Raw genomic sequence first — 19,759 nt, 5'->3', positions numbered from 1 at the left:
CTGCTCTTGAGGAGCGTACACAGGGCGACGCGGGTTACTTAATTCAGACAAAATGTGTGACAAGGTTGAAGTAGAGGCAGGAGCGGGGTGTTGGGTGGGAAGGGGGAACGCTTCTGACTGTGTGGCTCTGAGAAGGCTTCCCGGGAAGGCCTGTTGGGAGGGCCTGGGCACAGAGCTGGGTGTTGGCGCCAGGAGGATTTGGACAGAGAGGGGAGGCGTGCAGACGTTTCTCCCTGACGGCACAGAGGTGGTGTCCTCACCTGGTCCTCCTGGCGTGGTCCACAGTCTGCAGTGGCCTTGCTCGTTCGTGTGTGGTTGATGGTCTCTCTTGGGCTCTGGTGGACAACGTCCATGGGACAGAGACTTCATTGGCCTTATTCACCCCGCCGGATAGGTGCCTGAAAGTACTGAATGGAAGTATGGAGGAGACAGTGGAGGAATAGGCAGTGTCTGTGATGGAAGGACTCCACAGGCCGGCCACAGAAGGGTGGTCTTGGCGGGGGATCTGAGCCCAGAGGGAAATCTGAGGTCTCTTCCCTAGTTGGCTGTCTTTTGGGAAGGGGTAGAAAATCACACAAGAACAAAGAGGTGGGGGGAAGGGAGAGAAGAATTCCCACCCCTAATCCCAGCACGAGAGGTAACATTTGGTGCGTGTCCCACCCCAGGAGGCCCCTGCCCAGATGTGTATTCCTATAGATGTAATTTCGTACGTGGGACCATTCCTTCTCTACCGTGTGAAAACCTGTGTTTTCACTGAGCGACGCTTTGTTCTTCCGGAGAATTCACCAGGCAGGACCGTATCGACAAGGCACGTCTCTACCTGAACCCTCTGCTGCTTGTCCTAGGCCGGGGTCCCCAGGGGCTTTTCTCAGGCCCAGGTCTGGTGGCAGAGCAAGAATACTAAGCTGAGGGGGGGGGGGTGAGGGGGACAGAGGGAGTGCGAACCAGCACCCTCCTGTTTCCTGTCGCTTAGGAGGCCCCCAGCCAAGCTGTCAGTCCTGCCGCAGAAGTGAGAACAGCGGTGTCAGTACTCGGGTTACAGCGTTAACTGTATCCTTACTGTTTGGGACAAACTCGAATTCAGATCCTCCTCTTAGCGGCTGTGTGACCTTGGGCGAGTCAGCTCACCTTGGACTGGCCCGTCCTCCTGTGGACAGGGGATGATCCCTCCCTCAAGAGGTGTAGGACAAAGTCTGGGCCGCGCCTTCCGAGTGGTAGGCGCCCGGCAGATGGGGGCTCCCTTTCTGCCCTCCTTTTGCACCTGGAAAAAAAAAACGGAAAAAAACCCGAAGGAATCTATGAAAAAACTATCAGTTAATAAAATAATCAGGTGAGTAGTTGGAGAAAAGATAAATATTCATATTAGCCATGATCACTTATTAAGATATATTTTCAGGGCTGGCCCCGTGGCCGAGTGGTTAAGTTCACGCCCTCCGCTGCAGGCGGCCCAGTGTTTCGTTGGTTCGAATCCTGGGCGCGGACATGGCACTGCTCATCAAACCACGCTGAGGCAGCGTCCCACGTGCCACAACTAGAAGGACCCACAACGAAGAATATACAACTATGTACCAGGGGGCTTTGGGGAGAAAAAGGAAAAAAGTAAAATCTTTAAAAAAAAAAAAAGGTATATTTTCAAAGATCCCACTCTTGTGCCTAAAATGTCGTGTTAGTGGTTACACATCCGTATATGTTTGTCAGAAGTCAGTGAACTGTGTACCCTAAGATAAGTGAATTTTATCGTATGTAAGTTATACCTTAAAGAACTTGACTTTACGTAAAAAAGCCTCCATTCTTAATGTCTACAGAGCATATGAAAATACCCAGGTCTAGCATTAAGGAAGAATGTGCCTGACTGAGATGAAGAAAAAGATGGCATTTAAATGTTTTGTTGTTAGTTTTTCCTTATTACAGAAGTTACAAATAACAAAAGCTCCTCCTGCCTCGAGGAGCTCACTTTCAGTGGGGGGTCCGATAGTAGACATGATAAGCAAGCAAATTATATCATGTGTTTGGTGCTACCCACCCTGGGAAGGAATTGACCTGGGTAATGGGGAGTGGGGGGTGTAAAGGAAGGGAGGGTCGTGCGATTTTAGATAAGCTATGGTGGCAGACTCATTGAGAAGGTGACATTTGAGCCAAGTGTGGGGACCACGGCCAGGGAGGGTGGTCCAGGCAGAGCTGGTGTGTGTCGAGGTGGGAGCAGGCCTGGCATGCTCAGGGAGTGGCGGGGAGAGCTGTTGGGGAGTCTGCAAGTCTGCATGAGGACGTCAACCCTCCCAGTGGGCAGGGCAGCCCCGGATCACATGGTCTGCTCTTTCCTAGTCACCTAAATATCACAAAATACATGTTTTATTTAAGTTTACCATAATGACACTATTTTTTTACATACTGTGTTGTAACCTGTTTAACATAACAACTATTGAATACGTTTTTCCATTTTTCGAAAATCACCGTCTGTGGCCTGATTTTGCAGGCTTTGGCTGCACTTCCTTTCCGGGCGTGAGCTATAATTTGTTTAACTAACACCTGCTGTTCAGCACTTCGTCCTTCTGGAAGGCACCGTGGAGAGTTGCGGGACGAGCCAAACAGTGGAGGCCGTGCCCGTCTGCCCCAAATGTCTGGATGGGAGGTGGCCGAGCTGAGCCACAACTAAAGTGCAGTAGCTGGTGTGTCCAGACACACTGGATTCATTCCTTGTTTTTCCACTGCTTTAGATTTAGGGAGCTTCACCTGGAGAGGCATGTGGATAGGACTGGAAAATGTCACAGCCATACTGCCTGCAGATAAGTCGGTTTCCCAACCTTGTGGTTAAGCGGCCTGACCCGCTGGAGCCACCTGGCTGGCACTCGAGTGCCCGGCCACACTGGACTGCCCCACCCGCCTGGGCAGGTCTCTCTCTGGTCCTGTTCGTGCTCTTTACTCGCTCTGACTGCCCTCCCCGCCTCCTGTCAAGCTCCAAGCCCACCTGCAGCCTCTCCCTGGAAGCATCCGTCGCCCCTGCTCACATCTTCCTCCCTCCTGCCTGCATGTGGACTTAGAGTCTCCCCGGCAGGTTAGCGACTCCCAGGGCAGGGCAGGGCAGGGCCCAGGTTCCTCCCGTTCCACGTGAACCAAGCCTGCCTGCCTCTCTCCCTTCTTCCATTCAGCCCCAGCGCTGGGTTTGGCACGAGATACAAACGGTGGTTAGGAAGTTATGTTCTGCGGAACCGTCGGCCCAGCGTGGAAAGTAAGCTGGTAAATGTACACGAGTGTCCAGAGTCATTCTGGGAGCAGCGAGCGGCCAGAGCAGAGGGCATCTGAGTGGCGTTTAGAGAAGGGAGCGCTGCGGAGGTGGGAGACGCCGGGCCTGGGCGGTGTCCTCACTTCAGGCTGAAGGCCTTAACTGAGCAAGGTGGTCATTTCCAGGCCTGCGGCCTCCCGTCAGCTTGGATGTTGGTGGCCAGGATGACACTGGCCCTTTTGGGGTAACTTGTTTGGATTCAGGGCTCTGGATGGGATTTGTGACAAAGCACGATCCTGAGGATGGATTCAGCTGTCTGAAGTCTCTGCATTTGCAAGTGTCAAGACTCCGCAGCTGCCTTGCCCAAGGCGAAGTGGAGGAAGGTATAGCTTCATGTTTGGGGTTTTTCTAAGGCTGCTTCGAAGGGAGGTGTGGGACTCATTTCTGTGAACCATTAACATTCTCAGGACACGGGGCCCGAGCGATTTGGCTGGAGCTGTCGGTTTTACCTCCCGTCTCCAGAGGAGGGCTGCGTGTGCGGTCTAGGACGCAGGGCCTGGGCGAGGCTGCTGTCCAGTGGGTACGTGTGGTGGAGACACAGGTCCTTCGGAATGGTTTTGGTCTGGTTATATAAAACGCTCATTCTAAAAAAGATGGAAAAAGGAGAAAAGAAGAAAGCAAATATAATCCACAGTCCTACAGTTGAGAGAAGTCACAGCCAGCATCTGGGGCTGTTTGTCCTCGTCAGTATCTGTTTACGGAGAGATGAAGAGACAGGGATGTCGTAACTGACGCCATACTGCATACGCATTTCGTGCCTCCCCTTTTCCGTTCAGGATCCTATCATCCCATTTCCCTCTGTCAGTAAAAAGTGAGTGTAATCGTAAGTTTTGGTGGCTGTCACAGAAAGTGTTGGACTTGGACGTGGTTCAGTCCAGCCTCCTTGTTCCATGGAAGGTGATCCTTGTGCCCCCGGCACCCTCCTTGGGGCATCAGGGCAGAGCGGGGAGTTGGGACCGGGCGCCACCCTTGTGTCCATCCCACCTGCCCACTGTCTCCACTGGCTGGAAGCGTCTTCTGGTCCATCTGAGCGAGCTTGTGCGATTGTCCACCTGAGCCAGTGTGGTCCAGAGCCCGGATTTGAGGTCCAGCATCGCTGCTTCCCAAGAACCCCACCTCCCTCTTTCTGTTTGTAAAATGCCTTTCACTCTGTGTTTCTCAGAAAAATTGTGACGATGAGCGAGGTGTGACTTGTGGGAGTTACTTTGAAGGGAAGGTGTTGGTGGTGCCGGGTGCTGGGCGGCAGGTCTGAGTGTGGCCACGTGCGAGAGCCCACAGACCCGGCCTCCGTCCTTGGCGCCTGGGCTGTCGGCGAGAGCATGCGCCTGGCCCCTCAAATTCAGCGGGGTGTGGCTGAGCCTCTCATGGAGCTGAGCAGTGGCAGTTAGATGGCCTCATGGACATCAAATGACCCAACCAGAAAGGTCTTGCGTGATGGGTTGGCGGTTGCCCCCACATCTGTCCACAGGTGCCGTGTGGCTTTGCCCTGATGTGGCGTGAATGCCAGATTGGCTGAGGATGAAAAGCCGGAGAGCTGTTAAATTCCAGAAGCTCGAGTGGGTTGAAAGGATGAGCTGAAAATAAGATGGAATTGAACAGAGTGAAGGCAAGCTTTGCACTCTGGCTTAGTATAGATTCGTTCATTCATGAGAGTGCAGGTCTGAGAAAAAAGAAACGACGTTGGATGCTTGCATGCACACTTGAATCTGTGGCTCTCGCTCAGCTGCTCCGTGCGGGCTGCCCTGCCGCCCCTGAGCTGCCATCAGGAGCGGCCCGGCTTGGGGTCCTTCGGGCAAAGCGTCAGGAGCCAGATGTGCCCTCGTGCCAGCAGGGTGGACTGGCTGCCCGGGTCCACCTGGACGTCCAGACAGGATTGAAGTCACCGGAAAGAGCTCTGTGCAGCGTGTGCGGTTCTGGGGCGGCTCTTCCCTTTGCCGACGTGAGTTTGCAACTAAGCAAACTCCAGCTCTCAGCCAGGAAATGCAGGGGGTGTGCTTGGTCTGGAGACCCTGGCTCCTGCGCTCTGGCCGTGGTGAGAATGGGGGAGGGCAGGCCGGCAGGAAGCCTCGGGCACACGGGCGTGAGAACCTGAGGGCGTGGACGTAGGGGCACTGCTGTGGGCAGGGCGGGGCGGCTGGGTGTTTGTGGTGTGCATCATTAGTGTGACCAGCCCCTGGGCTTTTTCCGGCCCAGCCCAACCAGGCCTATTGGAATGAGCCTGCCGGCACCCGGCTGAAGGCCTCCGTATCTGTGATCCACCAGGCCCCTTTCCCACAAGAGCTGGAGGTGCTGACCCACTGACCTCTTTGGTATGTCACTGTTGTGCCTGGCCCCCCAGAGGCTGAGCTGCCTCTGCCTGGGTGAGGGAGCTATTTGGGAAGTCCTTGGCGAGGCTGCTCCCCACCCCTTGGCATTGCCTCTCTCTCTCTGTCTCTTTCATGGCTAACTCTTATTCATCCTTCAGGTCTCTGTTTAGATGTCACCTCCTCTTGGAAGCCTTCCCAGATCCTTAGGTAGGGCTGTAGGCCTCTCAGTGGCCTCCCCAGCATCCTGCACTCATCTTTCTCGTGGACGTGTCACTTTCCCCTTAATCTCCTGGGCACTTGTGGGAGCTCCTTGAAAGCAGGGGTTTTCCTGTTCACTGTTGCGTCTGCAGCACCTAGGACAGTGCCTGGCACATTCTAAGAGTTCAGTTGAGTGTATTTTGAATAAGTAAAAGAATGCATAAATGAGACTTCGATTCCAGCTCAAAGACCAGCCCGTTACCCCGACGAGCAGGGTCAAATGTGGGAACCACTGGGCGTCGGGGTTGGCCTGGGTCACCCGAGTCACGGCTTGTGCAGCACAGAGGCAGTCCAAGTCCGCCTGGGGGCTCAAGGGCAGAACGGGAGGGCCAGGCAGGGGGCTGCTGCCCCCGTCCAGGTGTCTAGGTGCCCTGTGTTGCCACACCTGGGAGGTGCATGTCGGTGTGGTGTACCAGGTGGGAGCCACCTAAGGGCCCCTGAAAGGATTCCTTAAGGCTTTAATGTTGACTTTGAACAGCAGCGCAGCAGGAGTGAGCTGAGCTGCAGCACAAGTCTTGCCCAGGGGCCTAGAGTCTCCCCTCCACTCGTGGCTTCCTCAAACCTCCTACCTTCTCGGGCCTGGGTTTTGTGCAGGGGGGATTAAGTGACAAAGTGGCTGTGACGCTCCCTCTAGACTGTAATGCACACTGTGTGGAGTGGATTATTCCTCCCCCTCGTGGTTTGGCATCGGGTGTAGACTCTGACATGTGGGGCAGGACTGACGTACTGCATTTGTCAGGCTGCTTTTCCCCTAACAACTTGGGGTGTCCTGACACCCTTTGTGTAGACTCCTGCCGAGGTTCCCCGGGCCACCAAAACCTGATTTCAGTGCAGCTCTCTGATAGGACCTTCAAGACTTTGGTCTGCAGAAAAGACCCCGTCCTGTGTGATCTTAAAGAAAATAGGGCTCAGGAGTAAATGGCCACACGCAAAATGCTGCACTGAGGCTGGGCTTCCTAAAACATCGCCTGCTGCTGTGCACGACGCGTGTAAACGCGTGTGGACCTGCTGAGGCTGCCAAGTGTGGTTGCCACAACAAACCAGCCACAAAGGCTGCACATCTTCCTGTTTCTGCTCAGCCCCTCGACACACTTCCTGCACACGACACTCGGTTTCCTAGAGCCCTTCCCTGTGGAGGAGAAGTGTGGGAGTGTGCGACTGGCCTGAGCAGGACTTTCCAGAGCACTGGGTGTGCAGGGGGCTCTGTGCCCTGAAGGACCTTTGACCCTTTATTTGGGAATGAGGGGTGAGGATCCATCAGCGTACCCCTTGCCACTAGATTCTGTCAGCAGTTGGGGGTAGACCAAAAGATGACCATCAGGGGAATGTATATACGTCGGGGTCTCTCACCCTCCCCACTGGACATTTTGGGCTGCATAGTGCTTTGTTGGGGTGGGGAGGGTGCCTGTGCACTGTAGGATGTTTAGCAGCATCTTTGGCCACCACCCAATAGATGACAGTGGATGTCCCCCACACCCCAGTTGTGGTAACCAAAAATGTCTCCAGACATTGCCAAATGTGCCAGGGGGACAAAATCGCCCCCAGCTGAGAACCACTAAATTTATGTGTGTGTGTGCATGCACACATATACACACACACGCACACGCACCTTTTTGCTGGTATTTCTAGACTGGCAAGCTTGCTCTATGGCCAGAATCCGTTTCCTGCTGCTTACCCACGCCCGTAAAAATCAATTTCCCAGTCACAGGCTGACAGCTGAGCACCTGCCGACCTCCGCTCCCAGGGGCCAGTAGGGGAGATGGGGAGACACAGGCTGAAAGGTCATTCTTTTTCCAGTCTGATCAGAAAGCCACTTCTTCCCCCAAGGAACAGGGCGAGAGGCTGGAAGCCAGCAATGTTGTTCGTGCAGAGGACTCCTGGTGGAAGGACAGAGACAGAGGGACACAGCCCATGTCTCACGTCACACAGGACAGCTCTGCAAAGAGAAGGTTTTCAGTCAAACACCCAGCAGCACGAGTCACACACTCACTGTTTCAGCCCCACACCGACCACGTGGCTCTGTGCCAGGTGGTGTGCTGGGCCTTGGAGTAAGTCCTTGTCCCCTCCCACGGTCCCTGTGGGGCTACAGACTCTAAGCAGCCGATCCCAGGAAAGTGCAATGAAGGTAGGGGAGCTGCGCGGTGCTATGAAAGTGAGCAGCCGGAAGCCTGGGGGCATCCTGAGGGAGGGACCGTGAGCTGCCATCTGAAGGGAGAGTGGTTCTCTGGGCACTTAGGGGGTGTCCTTGGCAGAGGAAATAGCTCTTTGGTGGGCCAGGGCTTGGCACTCTTAAAAACTCCTCACACGCTTTTCTTCCCAGTTGTGAAATGAGCTGAGCAGACTGGAATCAAAGATAGAAAAATGGAGATGAGAGGCTGTGCAGAGACCCAGCTGTGAGTGGCCTCTGCTGAGCGCTAGTGCATGAAAGTAGCTTTGCCAGTGTTCTTTCTTGTCATCCTCCCAACAACCCGTTGGAGCTCCTGGGGCACCAGAGGCCGAGAACCTGACCTAGGGCTGCCCAGCCGTGTGAGGCCAGCTGAGCCATGATTGATCCTGGGCGGGGGGGGGTGACTCCAGGACCCGAGCGCTTCCTCCTGGTGGCCTCAGCTCTGGGCACTTGTTAGAAATGCAGTGTCCTGGGCCTAGCTCTGGAGGTTGTCCGGACCCGGGAATCTGCATTCTAGAAAGCACCGACTCCGGGCTTGTGTCCCTGATGGGGAGGATGACTTGGCTCCTGGAGGGGAGCACTCCAGCAGCAGCTCCTTGGAACCAAGTCCTTTGGTGCAGACGTGCTCTGCACAAGAGCCCTGGGTCTCCCAGGCCGGGCCGAGCTGGGCTGTGACTTCCCATCTGATGCTGGGCTCATTTCACTCGTGGATGCAGATGGAAAGCAGCGTGGGCAGATCACAAGCGGGAGCTGTCTGCGCGGGGCGCCGGCGGAATCCGGTGTCTGCTCGCCTGAGCGCTGTCGCTAATGGGATTTGCTGAGCCTTTTGGGTGTTTGTGGCATGGCGGCTGTTGCAGGAACCCAGCGGCTGCTCATTTGTGGGGAATGAATAATTTATTTGTGTTTTCAGATGGCTTATTCCTTCCTCGTAGACACGGCAGCCGCGCTCCGCACGCTCTGTCGGCTGCTGAGTAAGTGGCTTCGGCGGGAGGACTCGCCTTGATCTTCCTTGGTGCTGGACGCCTGTTTCCAGGATGTTGGTTTGCAGGCTGCGTTTTAAGGGGGTCCAGATCCTTCCACTTGGGGTGCCTTCCTTTCTCTCTCTTTGTGGGGAAATCATGCTTTCCCTCCTCGTTGCCTGCTTTGGGAAGCACAGCTCCAGAGTGCTAGCTGGCCCTGGGCGTTTTAGGGCTGTCTGGCAGCTAGGACATTGATAACAACAATGCTGTAGAGTTCTGGCTCTGGGAGGGCTTTGTTTCTGATTTCTGCTGTGACCAGCTGAAAGCCACACATGGTTGCAGTCACCCTTGAGAATCCCCCATTTGCACAAGTATCAGTGCCCAAGTTGCCTCTCTGCCTCTGGCCTCCACCCTGCCGTCCTTTCTGCTCAGGCTGCCAGCAATCTTCCTCCAAGTGCCTCACTCAAGAGTCTGTCATGGCTCCCTGTTGCCGAAGGCTACCTGAACCCCAGTGTCAGAAGCCCTGCGCGACCTGGCTCTTGTCCTGCTCTGCAGCCTCATCTCCTATCTCTTCTTCCTCTGAGCTGCCTGCTCCCTGTTCATTGATTGAAGGCTGACTGAGACTCTGCCACGCTCCAGGCGCTGTGCGGGGGCTGGGAGACCAGGGAGCGAGACCCTGCCCTCCCAGCACTCCATCTGGAGGGGTCTGGGGCCCCAGTAGATGGGTTACAGGCAGCCTCACAGACCCCCAGGCCCGGGAACGGGGGCAGGCAGCGCAGGAGGGAGTCTCAGAATTTTCAGCATCTTTAACCTGCCATTTTGGTGGGATTGAGGCCCCAGCAGGTGCCTGGATGAGGGCCTGATTGTCAGGGCCTCGAATGCTACACCACAAGGGACCGCCAGGGGCTGCAGGTGGGCTGAGAGTGGGTACCTGGAACCTGGCCTGAGGGGACCACTCGTCAGGCACCCTGGCCAGGAGCCCTCTGCCCGCCGCCCAGCCTTCGCGCTCTGCACAGACCCCACCTCAGGCCCGCCCTGTGCACTGCGTTGCATTCTTGCTTAATTATGCTTAGATGCTTAATTAGTGTCCCTTTCCTTGCTCCTTTATCACTCACCTTGAGGGCAAGAAGGTTTGTCTCTGGCATCCCCTCTGGGCAGGTCCTGTGGCCTCTAGGGGAAGCACGGCCTACAGGGTCAGGTGCGCTCAGCTGGCATGATACTGCCCAGCTGTGTGGCCTTGGGAAAGAGGCTTGATGTCTCTGAGCCTCTGTTTCCCCATCTGTAGGTGGAAACAGAGAGAGTAATGATCCCATGAGTGGCACCGTATGTGAATGTGCCCATTGTCCAGGCCGAGCCTTAAAGGCTGCATTCAGACTCCAAGTTTAGGCCTAGGAGCTCAAAGAGCTTCCACGTGAGTCCATCGCCTCCTGTCAGGGTCCAGTCCAACGTGCTTTGGGCCTCTTCCACACGAGGGGCGGGGGTCGGTGCTTGGTCCGTTCACCCACACCATTACCTGACTCTCTGAGTGCCTGCTGCCCAGGATCATCCAGGGCAGGCACGGGGGCACCCTCCTCAGGAGCAGCCTCCTATCCTCAGCTGCCCAGCTGTGGCCAGGGGAGGGCATGTGGGGGCGGCAGGTGCAGTCAGGGCACTCCTCACGCCTTCCCCCCCGCCCCCCCCACCGCCCCGCCGTGACTTACCTGAGTCCTCTAAGGCGAGGGGCTCACCTGGGCCCACAGCCAGAGAGCAGAGAGCCAGGGGCGCCTGTTCTCCACGGCTTGGGCCACTGTCACCTGGTGGCGCCCTCCGTGGTCCTGTATAGAATTACACGCCCCCTCCCCACAGTTGTGTGGTTTGGATGGTACATGAGGGCGCTGGGCCATTGTGGGTGGCGGAGGAGGCTGTGCGGAGAGGCAGGTGGACGGCCACTGCATCCTGGACCAGCCTGGGGGCACCTGGGCCGCCAGGGTGCCTCCGTCCTCCGAGGAACAGCGGCTCTGAGCAGGAAGCGCTGGTCGGACACCAAGAAGTCTCCTTGGGGAGCCGTGACACCTCACCTGAGTGACCGGGGTTGGCATCTGAAGCCCATGGTCTCCTCTTTCTGGCCCTGTGGCTCCAGGCAGGACCCTCAACTTCTCTGGGCTGTGTCCTCCTCCACGAAGCTGGGGGGAACCTGACTCCTGTGTGCCCACCCCATGGGCTGTGGAGGAGGCGGGCTGGGGTCGTGGGTGTGGACTCTGGCTGCCATCCCGGCTGCCTGATTCCTGTGCTCTCCTGCCCCACGGGCTTTCTAGGAAAAGGACAGTGTGGATGGCTCGTTCCCAGCCCTCGCTCGCTCTCCTCCAACATCGTTATTAATAAAACTCTCAGAACGTTTAAGAGAGAGGCCCATGGCCCAGCTCAGGTGACAAGTGACCAGCAGGTGACAGGTGACACGCAGCCTGAAAACCTGGGAGACGCACTTGTATGAGTGTCCGAATCTTTGCGTCTCTGCCCGGCACATGACAGCGTCTCCATCACTCGGGGAGTGTGGCCTGGCTCCACCTGGCTCTGCGATCTTGCCTGAGAGCCTTCTCTCGCCTCCGTTTGTGCAACTGCAAAATGAAAAGATTGGACGAGGTGGGGGGTTTTCCTTTTTCTTTGTTTTTCTTCTTTGCAGCTGAAACTTTTCCTCCCAAGTGAAATCACGGTGGCGTCAGTGTATCCAGCAGGCAAGGTGGCCCTGCGGGCGGGACAAGGCCTGGCTGCGTCGTTGCCCTTGAGCACCCCCTCCAGCCCTGGGCCCCCAGAGATGGTTGGAGGCTTCCGGCCTCGGGTTTCTAGGGTCCCCTTAGCCGCAAAAGGGTGCAGCTCCTTCTCCAGCTGAGACAGACAGCTGACAATGGGCTGAATGTGGACAGAGTGCACCCCAAATAGAAATTGCTGTATCAGGTTTGGATTGCTTGCTCTCCGCCTCCCCGGGGACCACCCACGGTTCCCCTGTGGCTGCCTCATTGTTCCGATGTTGGCAAAGGTTTGCTTTTTCTTCCTCTGTCTGGAACAGGAGGTGCCTCAGACACCGCCTGGGAAGAAGGCCAGAGCAGGGTTTTTATGGCCCCTGGTCCAGAGGTCGGTGACCTGGGGGAGCCGTGGTGGGGCGGCAGCGGCCGGGGCTCCAGAGGTTCCAAGGGTCCTGCTAAGGGCAGTGAGCCGTTGATACTCTTTCCTGCCCATGGAGTCAGCACCGCTCCATGTGACCTGCCTCCCTCAAAGCCACAGTCAGACGCCACCTCCCGCCTCTCAGCGTGGCCATCATCCAAAGACAGCCCATAGCCAGCGCGGGTGAAGATGTGGAGGGGAGGGAAGCCTCGTATGCTGCTGGTGGGGCTGTAACTCGGTGCAGCCCCTGTGGAAAACGGTGCAGCGGTTTCTCAAAAAATTAAAAATAGAACTACCCTATGATCCAGCAGTCCTGCTTCTGGGTGTTTATCCGAAGAAAGCAAACACTGATTTGAAACAATACATGTGCCCCTGTGTTCATTGCAGTATTATTTTCAATAACCAAGATATGGGAGCAGCCTAAGTGTCCATCGGTAGAAGAATGGATAAAGAAGATGTGGTATATGCACATGGAATACTACTCAGCCGTAAAAAAGAGTGAAATCCTCCCCTTTGTGACAGCGTGGATGGACCCCAGAGGGTATTATGCTAAGTGAAATAAGAGGGACAGAGACATAGGAATACTGTATGATTTCACTTATATCTGGAACCAAAAAAAAAAACCCCAAAATCAAAACAAATGAACAAACAAGACAAAACAGAAACAGGCTCATGGATACAGAGAACTGGTGGTTGCCAGAGGAGTGGAGGGTGGGGGGAAGGGCAAAATGGGTGAAGGGGGTAAGAGGTCAAACTTCCAGTCATAAAATAAATCAGTCATGGGGTGTAATGTCCAGCGTAGGGAACATAGTCAACAATATTGTAATAACTTTGGTGACAGATGGTAACTAGTCTTATCAGGGTGATCATTTTGTAATGTAAATAAATGTCGAGTCACTATGTTGTACACCTGAAGATAATACAATATTGTGTGTCAACTATACTTCAATGTAGAAAGAAAAGTGATCTTTCTCCCACCCACCAGAGGGAGAGGGCTGGAGAGTTACAAGGAGGTGCCATTTCTCTACTGCCTCTAGATCTGGGGACTTTATAATACTTTTCCCCAGTGCCTGGCATTTTTGTAGCACTCTCTGATTTTCAAAGTTCTTCTATAATAGTTGTGCTTAAAACGAAATGTAAACTTCTTGCCCTGGCCTCTGAGCCCCTGCTCACTGCTGACCTCATCTCTTAACACTTCCACCCTCGTTTGCCATGCTTTGGTCACACTCACCTTCTTGTGGCTCCTTGATGATGCCAAGCTCACTCCTACCTCAGGGCCTTTGCACATGCTGCTCCCTCTACCTGGAGCCCTCATCATAAGTCTGTCCCTTCCTGCATGTCCCTGACTCAGGACTTTCCTGAGCATTAAAGGTAGAGTCTCACCCTGTCCCCTTGTCCCCTAGTAATTCTGTCAGGTCACTTCATTTTATTCTTTTCCTGGCAGTTATCACAATCTATGCTTACTCTCTCCATTTGTTTCTTTTCTTTTTTTTTCTTAAAGATCAAAAGGCCCAGGTGGGAAAGTCAAAAGACCCCTAAATGCTGAGCGGTTTGAAATAGAACAAAGTCTGGAATTCCAGCTGGAGCCCCATTTTCTGAAATGCGTTTCGTGTAATCTTGCTGCATAGTTACTCTGTGAAAATAAGCTTTCACAGCCACACACATGGGGGAGTTAGGCCACTGTTGTTGCTCTCCCTGGGAGCCTTAGCACAGAAATCCTTAGCCATAAGGGTTTAAGTTAGATAAGTCAGTCGTGTGTTAAAGACTCTGAGAAGTCCTGCAGGAAAGAAACCAATTGAACTTTGTGGAAGGAAATAATGTCCACATTTCCGTGACTGTGGAGCATCTCCCACCTTTTAACATTTGTATGGCACAACACCCCAAACTAGTTTTCCTTGGAACACATTTTTGGGAATATGTGTACAAATGGAAGGACGAAGATGAGGACATTTCAGGTTCCTTTAGCAAAGGAGAAGCCTAGAGAAAGATGAGATTCTACTCATATTTACTTTCTGAAAAATACAAGGTGTCTTCTGTCGGTTGGGACTCTCTGTTGAAAGGGATAGAAAAACTTTCAAAATGGCTTAAAGCCAAAAAGGGAATTTAATATTTCACAATGCTAAAAAATCCAGAGTAGGCTTGGCTCCAGACCCTGCTGAATTCAGGGAGCGGGCAAGGTTTTACTCCATTTACTCCACCTCCAGTGCTCCCCTGTTCTCACAGTCCTCGTCGTCTCTGGAAGCCCATCCCCTCTCCCTTTGGCTGCCCAACAGCTGCAGAATCCCCAGCCGTTCCTGTCTTCAGAGTAGAGTGCAATGGGAGAGAGACCCCGTCTTTGGGGGAACCAGTGATGGAGACCCTTTCAGGTCAAATGCATTGAGAACAGAGGTGGCGTGGACCCTTAAAAGGAAACCGAAGATTGTTGCTGTAAGAAGAGGGAGTGGATGCTGGAGGAAGCCACAGTCAAAATGTCAGAACAATAATCCAGTGCATCTCCCTGGTCTATTTTTCTATTGTGCTCACAGGAAAAAAAACAAAACAAAAAACCCCCACAATGCTTAGAACATACTCGAAAGGTGTGTGTGTGCCTTGAGTGACGGGAGAAGGGAAGAAGCTCGGAGCATCGACTGGATCCCTGTCCTGCGCTGGAGCAAAGTGGAAAGAGATCCTGGTTGGAAGTGATCATTGGTGGAGCGGAAAGGAGAGCAGAAGCTCTTGGAAGAAAAGGATGTGTGTGACCATTGAAGCGCCCTAGCCTAGAGATGTGACCCGAGCAGTGAGCACCAGCAGGAGCCCCCTGGGCCACAGAAAGAAGCAGCTGAAGACAGAAGGAAAAGGGAAGCCCACGATTGGCCCTTACTCAGTCTCATCCCTCTGTTCTCCACCATTTCTCTTCGTCCCAGCGTCTGGTACCTTGCAGTTTTCCATCCTTAGAGCTTAGCCCAGCTCTTCACTGTGCCCGCCTTCTTTCTCTTCCAGGTCTCCCAGAATCTCTGCACAGATGATCACAGAGCCCTGGACCTCTGTGTCCTGGTCCCAGGAGTCTCTCTTTTGTGGTGCCTGGTACGGGGTGGGATGTGAGTTATTGTTGATTGTAAACAGGGCAGGCACTTTCCTGTTTCCATTCTTGCACATGTCTTTGGTGGATATATGTCCATCTTTCTGCTGGGAAGCTATCCAGGGTTGAATTCCTGGTTCCTGGGCCAGGGGGCGTATGTGGGCATCTTTAGTAAATACGCCAGACGGTTTTTCGAAGTGGTCGGAGATAGTCGGTTCCTTTGGTGGCGAGGTCTCAGGTGCAATGGTAACGGGCGTGGACATGCGGTCTAGAGGAAGACGTTGAGTGCGCCGCCTAGAAGTTGGGAATGCGGTCAGCGGTGCCCAGTGCCCCGACTGGCCAGGGGCTGGTGCTGGGCGCTGGGCATGGCCATATGGGGCTCAGGGTTTAGTTCATTGTCACATTAGGGGTCCCTTCCAGCCCTGCCCCCTTCTGTGAAGCTTGCAACTTGCCATAGTCTGTTCTGTGGCTGTTCCCAGAGCGGGTCCCAGCCCCAGTGACCCCTGCAGGACACACAGCCCCCTCTAACTCAGTTCTTGACTTGAGCAGTGGAAGAAAATGCCTCTACGAGGGGCAGTCATTATGCAAAACAGCTGTGTGAAAGTATTCTAGGAGCAGCTGCCCTTATCACCTGGGGGCCGTGTGCAGTTAGTCCTGCTAAAACCACTGTCACCTCAGAAATAGTCATAATCCAAAAACCATCCATCTTTGACTCCAGACCGCACTATATTTTTCTCCCTCAGTGACTTTGCTTCCTCATTAAGTTGGATTTCAGGATATATTAAAATAATTTGTCATCTCTCGGGCACACACCCGCCCCTGGCGTGAGCGGGCTGGAGAGGCCGTTGGGTTTCATGCAGATCAGAGTTAGTGCGGGAAGCATGGAGGTGCCGAGCATGGGAAGGGAGATGCTTTTCCAGCTGCCCTTCCCGAGGACTGGCCTGCAAGGACGATGGGCCGTGAGCCCCTCCAGGCCTGGGCCACGAGGGGGACTGACCCCAGAACCGTAACTTCTTACGTGGTGACCACAGTGCCCTGGGGAGGCTGCCTGTGCCTGTTCAGGAACAGCTGAGAGTTCGAGGGAACCTCCTTACGGACCGGACCAGGGATGTGTCCTGAGGAACTGGGCCCCCATCCACCGTGGATTGGATCACCCCTTTAAATGCAGAGAGGTCCCGAGAGCTTGTGTCTGGCAGCCCACCCCTGACATCAGGCACGCACCTGCGTGTACCCCACTGGGCTGTGGGCCCCTCAAAAGTGAGGCCGGTGACCCGACCCGCTCAGCATGTTGGGCACTCAGCACACGTGTGGAGCGCATGCTGGGGCGGGCGTGGGGGTGTCCCCAGTGCAGTTTTGCAGCTCAGCCTGCAGCACCTTCCTGGGGCCACACTCCGGGTTTCAGGCTGCCAGGTCCTTGTGGTCTCGTGACAAGAGCTGAGGCCTGTATGTCCCCTGGCTGCAGGGCTGGGAAGCTCTGCAGTGCCTCCTGCTCCTGTGAGCCTGCTCCTTGCTCTTCTGTCTCCTGAGGTAGAGAAGTGCGTGGGCTGGGCTTAGGTCCTTTCTTTAAAACAGTTTTATTGAGATGTAATTCACATCCCAGTACAGCCCACCCATTTAAAGTGTACAGTGCAGTGGTTTTTTTGTACATTCAACATGTGTGCGGCCATCACTACAGTCAGTTTTAGAATATTTCCATCACCCCAGAAGGAAACCCATACCCTTGAGCTACCACCTCCTATTCCTCGAGCACCCGGGCCCCCAGCCCTAAGAAACCACTCATCTACTTTCTGTCTCTGTAGACTTCCCTTTCTGGACATTTGATATAGTGGAATCACACAGTATTTGCCCTTTCGTGTCTGGATGCTTCACTTAGCATAAGGTTTTCAAGGTACATTTATGTTGTAGCATGTGTCAGCACTTCTCTTCTTCTTTATGGCTGAGTGGTATTCCATTGTATGAAGATAACCACATTTTGTTTATCCATTCATCTCTTGATGGATGTTTGGGTTGTTTCCACTCTTTGATTATTATGAATAATGCTGCTATGAACATTGTGTACAAGTTTTAGTGTGGACGTATGTTCTCATTTCTCTCGGGTATATACCTAGGAGTGGAGTTTCTGGGTTATGTGATAACTGTATGTTTAATCATTCGAGGAGCTGCCAGATTGTTTTCCAAAGTGGCTGCCCCATTTCCATTCCCAACAGTGGTGTATGAGGGTTCCGATTTCTCCAAATCGTTGTCAGCACTTGTATTCATCTGACTTTTTGATTCTAGAAATCTGAGTGGCTGTGAAGCAGTACCCCACTGTGCTTTTGGTCTGCGTTTCTCTAGTAACCGGTGATGCTGACCATCACATCTTATTGACCTTTTATGTATCTTCTTTGGAGAAATGTCTGTTCAAGTCTTTGCCTATTTTAATAGTTATTTGTCTTTCCTTTGAATTGTAAGAGTTCTTTATATATTCTAGATACAAGTCTCTTATCAGGTATATGATTTGCAAATATGTTCACTCATTTTGTGGATTGTCTTTTTGTTTTCTCGATTGTGTCCTTTGAAGTACAAGTTTTAAATTTTGATGAAGTCCAATTTATCTATCTTTTCTCTGGTGGTTTGGGCTTTCGGTGTCATATCTAAGAATCCTTTGCCAAATCCAAGATCATGAAGATTTACCCCTGTGTTTTCTTCCAAAAGTTTTATAATTTTAGCTTTTATTTACATTTAGGTCTCTGATCCATTTTGAGTTAATTTCCATATATGGTGTGAGGTGAGGGTCTAACTTTACTATTTTGCATGTGGTTATCCAGTTGTACCAGGACCATTTGTTGAGAAGATATTCTTTCTCTGTGGGATGGTCTTGGCACTCTTGTTGAATATCAGTTGACCATAGATGTGAGAGTTTATTTCTAGATTCTCAATTCTATTTCATTGATCTATATCTCTGTCCTTGTGCCACTACCACATTGTCCTGATTATTATTATTGCTTTGTAGTAAGTTTTGAAATTGAGAGGTGTGAGTCCTACTTTTTCTTCTTTTTCAGGATTTTTTGGACTATTTTGGGTCCTTTGCAATTCCCTATGAAGTTTAGAATCAGCTTGTCCATTTCTACAGAGGAGTGAGCTGGGATTCTGACAGGGAATGCATTGGATCTGTGGATTCGTTTGGGGAATATCGCCGTCTTAACAATGTTAAGTCTTCTGATCCATGGACATGGGATATTTTCCCAGATATTTAAATCTTCTTTAATTTTTTTCAACAAAGTTTTGTAGTTTTCAGAGTGTAAGTTTTGCCTTTCTTTTGTTAAATTTATTCCTAAGTATTTTTTCTTTTTGATGCTATCTAATGGAATTGTTTTCTTAATTTCAACTTTCGAATTATTCATTGCAATTGTATAGAAATACAATTGATTTTTGCATATTGATCTTGTATCCAGCAACCTTGCTGGACTTGTTTATTAGTTCTATTAGTTTTTCTAATGGATTCCTTGATTTTTCTATGTATTAGATCATGTCATCTGCAAATACAGATAGTTTTGCTTCTTCTTTCCCAATCTAGATGCCTTGGATTTATTTTTCTTGCTTAATTGCCCTGGTTAGAACCTGCAGTGTTATGTTGAATAGAAGGGGTGAAAGCAGGCATGCTTGTGTCGTTGTTGATCTTAAAGAGAAAGCCTCCAGGCTTTCACCATTGAGTGTGATGCTAGCTGTGTTTTTCACAGATACCCAATGTCAGATTGAAGAAATTCCCTTCTATTCCTAGTTGAGTGCTTTTATCAGGAACGGGTGTTGGATTTTGTCAAATGCTTTTTCTGCATCTATTGAGATGAGCGTGTGATTTTTGCTTTGTATTTTATTGATAGGATGTATACATTAATTGATTTTCAGGTGGGAAACCAACCTTGCATTCCTGAGATAAATCCCACTTGGTCATAATATATAATTATTCTTTCTATTCTTTATGTTGCTGGGTTTGGTTTGCTAGTATTTTGTTGAGTTTTTTTTTTACATGTCCATTAGGGACATTGGTCTGTAGCTTTCTTCTCTTGTGAAGACTTTGTCTGGTTTTGGTATCAGGGTAGTACTGGCCTCATAGAATGAGTTGAGAACGGTTCCCTCCTGTTCTAGTTTTTGGAAGGGTTTGTGAAGAATTGGTATACATTCTTTAAATGTTGGTAGACTTAAAAGGTGAAGCCGTCTGGGCCTGGGCTTTTCTTAGTGAGTAATTTCTTGATTACTCACTCAGTCTCTGGCTTTGTCATAGGCATTTCAGTTTGCCTCTTTCTTTCAGGGTGTCTGCTTCTTCTTGAGTCAGTTTCAGTAATTTGCGTCTTTCTAGTTGGCTTAGACTCTTACAAGCATGTTTTTAAGGCCTCTCTCTGCTCTTTCAGGCACTGTTGACATTTATTGAGTTCTTCCTATGTACCAGGCATTTTTTTGTGTGCATTAGCTCAATCTTTACAAGAACTTGATGAACTAGGTAGGATTATGATCATCTCCATTTTACATACTGGGAAACTGAGGCAGAGAGAAGTTAAATCGTGGGTCACACAGCTGGGAAATAATAGAGCTGGGATTTGAGCCCGGGCTGACTGG

At 52.0% G+C, this 19,759-nt stretch overlaps 1 protein-coding gene across 11 annotated transcripts in view; it reads left to right on the top strand.

Moving 5' to 3' along the window:
* The window catches only part of HPCAL1 (hippocalcin like 1), a 121,648-nt gene that overhangs the window by 68,949 nt on the left and 32,940 nt on the right, over positions 1-19,759 (top strand). Inside the window, exon 1 of one of the 11 annotated variants that reach the window (XM_070236714.1) lies at positions 5,466-5,589. The exons of the other annotated variants lie outside the window; for them this stretch is intronic. The gene's annotated coding sequence lies outside the window, so the exon portion shown is untranslated. Of the gene's footprint in view, positions 1-5,465; positions 5,590-19,759 lie in introns of those variants that run through there. 11 annotated transcript variants of the gene reach the window in all.

The sequence above is a fragment of the Equus caballus genome, chromosome 15, assembly GCF_041296265.1.
Source record: "Equus caballus isolate H_3958 breed thoroughbred chromosome 15, TB-T2T, whole genome shotgun sequence".
NCBI lineage: Eukaryota > Metazoa > Chordata > Mammalia > Perissodactyla > Equidae > Equus > Equus caballus.
This window is presented reverse-complemented; position numbering and strand designations above follow the sequence as displayed.